General features: G+C 41.2%; 1 pseudogene; it reads left to right on the forward strand.

The window, feature by feature from the left end:
• LOC112930568 (small ribosomal subunit protein uS13-like) overlaps positions 1-994 on the forward strand; it is a 126496-nt pseudogene extending 125502 nt beyond the window's left edge.
• The last annotated feature ends 5990 nt before the right edge of the window (positions 995-6984 follow it).

Here is a 6984-nt window from a genome sequence, read left to right on the forward strand (position 1 = left end):
TCATAATCACTGAAAGATGAGCAAAAAAATGGGCTACTCTCCCAGTGAGGGCATGTGACCTCAGCTAGGGTAACAGAGGTGTGTCTGGCTTTAACAAAGCCTGATACTTAAACCCAATTGCCTCTCCTCTAAAAAAAAAATCAACTGAAGGGGAAATTATATTACAAAATGACCTTTTCAGAGTGCCAGGGTGGCTCAGTCAGTTGAACGTCTGCTTCTGGCTCCAGTCATGATCCCAGAGACTTGGGATTGAGCCCCGCATCAGGCTCCCTAGTCAGCAGGGAGTCTGCTTCTCCCTTTCCCTCTGCTTTCTGCTCTGTCTCTTTATGCTCGTTTCTCTCTCTCTCTCTCTGTCAAATAAATAAAATCTTAAAAAAATTTTTTAAACCCAAAATAAACTTTCATTATGAAGATCTTTAATAATTATTGATAACAGCTCTTCCACAGGAGGCCTGCATGCCTGCACCGCCATGTCTCTAGTGATCCCTGAGAAGTTCTAGCACATTTTGTGAGTAATCAACACCAATATGGATGGGTGGCAGAAAATGGGCTTTGCCATCACAAAAATTAAGGGTGTGGGGCGAAGATATGCTCATGTGGTGTTGAGAAAAGCAGACATCTAGCTCACCAAGAGAGCCGGAGAGCTCACTGAGGATGAAGTGGAACGTGTGATCACCATTATGCAGAGTCCATGCCAGTATAAGATCCCAGGCTGGTTTTTGAACAGACAAAAGGATGTGAAGGATGGAAAGTACAGCCAGATCCTGGCCAATGGTCTGGACAACAAACTTCATGAAAACCTGGAGAGACTGAAGAAGATTCGAGTCCACAGGGGGCTGCACCACTTCTGGGGACTTCATGTCCAAGGCTAGCAAACCAAGACCACAGAGTGCTGTGTTCACACCATGGGTGTATCCAAGAAGAAATAAGGCTATAGGCCTTGTCTGTTAATAAATCATTTATACACCTAAAAATAAATTATAGATGACATTTATGTGCCTGGTGCTTTACTCTCAATTCTCATAGGCATTAGCTCACGTGACCATTCCACCATCTTTTGAGATAAGTACATTTATTAAGCTATTTTTAAAAAATTATTTTTATTTGTTATTTATTTGACAGAGAGTGTGCACACAATCAGGGGGAGCAGCAGAGGGAAAGGGAGAAGCAGACTCCCCACTGAGCAGAAAGCCTTATATAAGGCTTGATTCCAGGAATTTGGGATCATGACATGAGCCAAAGGCAGACACTTAACCAACTGAGCCACCCAGGTGCCCCAGGAGACCCAGATTCTAACCCTGCTTCTATCTATCACTAGCTGAGTCACAATCCTTAGACAAATCACTTAAATTCTAGTACACATCTATTTAAAAAAGTAGAATTTTGCCATTCTTAATGTCCTCTTTATTTCTAAACTTTTACCCTTCGAGTTATTAATAATATTTCTATGTGTCATGTCAGGAATACATCAATTGCATAAATTGGATGTATTGCTGAGGACCTAAAGCTAAAATCAAAAATTGTTTTCAATTGTTCTGATAAAGCACCAGCCTTATAATTCCTATCACTTGTCCTAAAAGAAAGAAACTGGGTTAACTGACCTATTTCAAGTAATAGGATTGGAGCAATTATTAATATGTAGCACTTGAAGTGATAACCCAGAAAACGAACAAACATTTCTGGAGCAAGCATTCTAGCAGGACATTCTGGGGGACCCAAAGAGATAGTCTTGTCCTTAATAATAAACTCATGGACAATTGAGGAAACAAGATCAAACCCATGAAAATTTAAATTGCTGATCGAAGTATAGAGTTGGAAAGGCCTTTTCACCTCATCTAGTCACAGATTCACAGAATGGGAGAGCTGGAAAGGATCTTCCATCTTCCGATGGGCCCACCTCTTCCCCTCCCTGTACCACCCCTCATTGGTGGCTGAGAAGACCAGGGGCAGAAGGGTAAGATCGCCTGTCCACAGCCAGGCAGTGAGTTAATGAAAGAGCAGGGATTAGCCATTCAAGAGCCACAGTAGGTCAGTTTAATTGGAGTGGAGAACTCAGGCCAAAGAATGGTTGCCGATTGGGTTGTGTTATGGAGGCCTTTCTGTATCATACCGGCACACTGAGAAGACCCAAAAAGATCTTCCTGGTGGAGAAGGGTTCACTGAACAGTGTAGACATTATTGCATGGAAAAGAGCCATTAACAATTACATTAAGCATGTCTCTGTGAGCTGATGTGGAGCAATCAGCATGCACTGTTTTTAAAAAAAAGCAAGGTGTACAACAGTGTGTGTGTGTGCACACGTGTGTGTAAATGCATAAAAACTCTCTGGACAGATAAGTAAAAACATGCTTATTGTGTTTGCAGGGAAGGAAATTGGACGTCTGAAGTACAGGTGTAGGAGTTGGATATAGTTTTCATTGTATGTTCTTTTGAACATTTTTATTTTGGGATCTTTTCCCTATATTACATAAAATTATCACTTTTTAAGAAGGTATTTTTGTCCGGTTTGAAAAGCTCTTTTTTTTTAAATTAGATAATTTTTTTTTCTTTGGCGATAGATACTACTTTTTGGTAAAATAGTTGTCTGACTACAGAGTGTTAAGATCAAGGTTAATTGTACTGTTACTGTCTCATTCATATTCAAAAATGTTAGAAAGGGTGTGATATGCTGACATTAAAAGTTGACTTCTTTTCCCCTGTGCTCACTCTCCAAGCAGTGACTACAGTTGTTGAAAGGGTGCCAGATACTGTCACACACAACTCAGATGGGAATCTAAACGTAGCCATATCCTCCCACAGCTGGCTGAGGACTTAGTGTGTGCTATAAATAGCAAGGACAAGTACAATCAATCCTGCTTTCAAAATGCAGTTCATGAGATATTTGTAGAAAAGTGAACTTGATAACATATTGGAATCTTTCTGTAATGGAATTGAACTAGTTTAGTTTTAAGAACACAGTTGAACCCAGAGCTCATCCAAATCTACTTCACAAGCCCAGTTTTAGCAGGCTTAGACAGAGTCTACAAACATGTGGTTCTGTTCCTCCAGAGAAAGACCTTCCCAGCTGTTTTGGTTATGGAGGAGCATCTGCTCCCTCTGAGATAATGGTTTCAGGGCTTTTGTGATGCATCCTCAGCCTCATAATTGCATATTTTGGCTAGCTTTAGATTTTCTAGAAAGTGAAATCCACCTACCCAGTGGATTTATTTTTTAAATTTTTATTTATTTATTTATTTATTTATTTACCCAGTGGATTTAAACCTTTTTTGAGTAGCAGAGGTAGCAGCAGTGACCTGCTCCTCTAGAAATTCTGCCCAGTGACTTGCCATTTGGGAAATTTTCCTGGCCCGCTTTGTAAACCAGAGTCAGATCCTGATGCTTACAGGTTCAAACTGATCATAAGGAACAAGTTTCAGATTGGCTCTACCTTGACTCCAGTTGCTTTCAAACACGGTGGTGGTTTCAGAACGACCTAAGGAATTTTAGGGAAAAGTGGGTACCTGGGTCTTCCCTGTCTCTAATCTCCTGAGCTGTGAGGAACCCCAAGGAGAGTAGGGCAGTGGAGAAGATGGGGGAATAGTGTTGTGGGGTATAGGAGCATACTGAAGAGTGGAGCAGGGGCCTGCTCTTTCATGGCCTCCAGACCATGGTGTGGATTTTGATCTTTAGTCTAAGAGCAGAAGGGAAACCATTGGAGTCTTAAGGAGAAGGATTGCTCAGGTTTATGCTTGCTTGTTTTAATCCACCTGGCCATAGTACAGGGACTTGGTAGAGGGGACTAAGTAGATGGTTGTAGCCCATTTGGAAAATCCAGGCATTCCCAATAGTGCATGAGTGTTCCTTTTATACCACATCCTCGCTAACAGCTGTTGTTTCTTGTGTTGTTGATTTTAGCCATTCTGACTGGTGTGAGGCAATATCTCATTGTAGCTTTGATTTGTATTTCCTTGAAGGTAAGTGGGGCTGATGAACATCCTTTCGTGTGTCTATTGGCTATCTGATTGACTCCTTTGGAGAAATGTCTGTTTACGTCTTCTGCCCTTTTTTTAATTGGATTATTTGTTTTGGGGGTGTTGGATTTTATAAGTTCTTTACAGATTTTGGATACTAGCCCTTTATTGGATATGTCATTTGCAAGTAACTTCTCTCATTCGTGGTTGCTTTTAAGTTCTGTTGATGGTTTCCTTCACTGTGCAGAAGTTTTTTATTTTGATGAAGTCCCAATAGTTTATTTTTACTTTTGTTTCCCCTGCCTCAGGAGATGTGTCCAGAAAAGAGTTGCTATAGCCAATGTCAGAGAAATTACTGCCTGTGTGCTCTTCTAGGATTTTTATGGTTTCAGGTCATAACATTTAGGTCTTTAATTCATTTTGAATTTGTTTTTGCATGTGGTGTAAGAAACTGGTCCAGTTTCATTCTTTTGCATGTGGCTGTCCAGTTTTCCCAACACCATTTGTTGAAGACATTGTTTTTTTCCCACTGGATATTCTTTCCTGCGTTGTTGAAGATTAATTGACCATATAGTGGTGGGTTTATTCTGGGTTTTCTATTCTGTTGCATTGATCTATGTGTCTGTTTTAGTGACAGTACCATACTATTTTGATGACTACAAAAGGAGGAGTGTGGGAGGATGGGTTAAATAGGTGATGGGGATTAAGGACTGCACTTGTCAGGATGAGCACCAGGTGATGTATGAAAGTATGTATGATGATGATGAATCACTATATTGTACACCTGAAACTAATATAACACTGTATGTTAACTAACTGAAATGAAAATAAAACCTTAAAAAAATCCAACCAACGTGGCCTAGGAAAGAAGCAATAGAGTTAAAGAGGAGCAGATAGTTGGAGAGGTATCTAGAAGGTAGAACCAGTTCAGAGACAGTGGTGATTGATTGGATATAAGAAGGAGGAAAAAGGGAGGAATTGAGAATAGTTCCCAGATTCCTAGGATTCTGACAAAGACGGGAAGTTCTATGTCTGACTAGTCCTTCCTGGCCTGGCCGTGCACTGGTGCTGGCTGAACTTGCCCGGGGGCCTGGCTGAAGGCCACTCCTGGCAGTGTTTCATGAATCAATGGTTCACCAACCTGTTGTGTCCTAAAGGGCTGCGTGCCCACATAACCACAACCCTGGCTCCAAAGAATAATACCGTCACCGAATCTTTTGTGCCTTTTTTAAGCTAGAGAATGCAGTTTACAAGTGTTAGAAAGACATTTAATATTTAGAGACTCAATCACCAAGTGATATTTGGGGAAGTTTGTACTACATAGAAATAAAATTGAAAGTACAAAATTTCTAGAAAATTTTTTCAAATGGTTAAAAAAATAAAAGCTATTCAGAATTCTATCTTAATTCAGTTATTTTACCTTTAGGTGAGTGTAGGTATGTGTGTCAGACAGTTTTGAAAATATGGTTGATCTTTCATATTTTTTTCTTAATTAATCCCTGAGAAGCAACATAATATCACCATGATGTGTATGGTTAAGAAAATAATTCTGTCTTGATAGAGTAAGTTTGATTTTTAAGGTGCAAATCAATAGTCAACAATTAGTTGAGTCTAGACAGATTGGTACTGGCCTCTCTTCTCTTGATTCCATGGCTGAAAAAAAAAGGTTCTAAGAGATTTAACAGCTCAGTGATGATCTTTTATAGTAAGAGTGAAGAGACCAAATCCCAGAGACTCCCCTTTGAGCTCCTACTTATTCTCACCCAGTGTTGGATAAATGCACATGTGCCCTCTCAACCAAGCCACGAAGAGATCATTCCCTTTGCAGAGGAGACTGTTTTATAAAAGAACTTAACAGCAGGCATTTTGAGTCCTCCATCTTACCTCTCTTTGTTGAAATAGCTTATACCAGTAAACTGCGGCTAATGAGGTGGTTTATCTGGTTTTATTGTCCTTAATTTTATTACCTGCCCAATATAATCTTGGCCCAAGCTTTCCCTGCTTCGAGGCATGGTAAAACCTTTATGTCTAGGAAAGCCCCACCCAAGAGGAGATTTTGCTTTCTTGAGTGTGGGCTCTGAGCCAGGCCTGTAGGCTGAGGTGCTGGTTTCTGTAACAGACTAATTTAGAAACTCTAAACCATTCTGTAATCTTATTTTCTGGCCCAGGTGGAGGTAGAAACAATCCAGAGAACAAAGATTAAGTGAATAAGCCAAAAGAAAGAGGCAAAGATCTATTTCTCCATCCCCCAAGGTTATCAGAATCTCCGTTTTAGATTTTACTTTTGCCTTAGCATTCAACCCCTGAGAAGGGTTCACAATCAGAAGGAGACATCAGTCATCTTAGAGTCATGGCTGGGGGCTGAGCTCAAGCGAAGCCTGTCACAGAAGTCAAATAAAGCAATTGGGCTAAGAACAGTGAGGTGGGAAAAGACACAAGCAGGTAGAAAATGGAGGAAGTGAAGTCTAATTTTCAGTGAGGAAGTCCAGAGCATTCCCTCCTCTCCTTCATCTGGCACCAGGCCCAACCTTGATGTCCTGCTGTTCCCCTTCTCTAAGGGGATCTCTCTCCAACACCACCACCCCCACATTCCTCCGACTTCTGGGGAGCAGGTTTGTCCACAGGGACCCCAAGTCCCTTCTTACTCCTCATACCCACAGACTGAGCTTTCATATGCAGCTGCAGTTACCACTTTAAGGAGCCTGGTGTTCCTGAACCCACTGCCTTTTGAACCCTTATAGAACATTCTTCCCGATACCTTTTATTTAAACACATGTAATAAAACACTTTTGGGTGCTAGCCTCTTATGTCAATTTGATTTGACTCTTGTCGCTCTTTCCCAACTACTCATGGGAAATTTGTTTTCTCTTCCTTCTTTGCTACCCTCAGCCACACCCCTGCTCTCTGGGGCTGGTTTGACCACAGCCGGCCACAGGCCAAGAAAACATGGGTGGGCGGGTGCCAGTCTCTGGCTGCTAGAAGCTGCTGAGGATAAGATGGGGGAGTTCCAGGGGTGGAGAGCCAAGGACGGTGC

Source organism: Vulpes vulpes, chromosome 13 (assembly GCF_048418805.1).
Source record: "Vulpes vulpes isolate BD-2025 chromosome 13, VulVul3, whole genome shotgun sequence".
Classification (NCBI taxonomy): Eukaryota; Metazoa; Chordata; class Mammalia; order Carnivora; family Canidae; genus Vulpes; species Vulpes vulpes.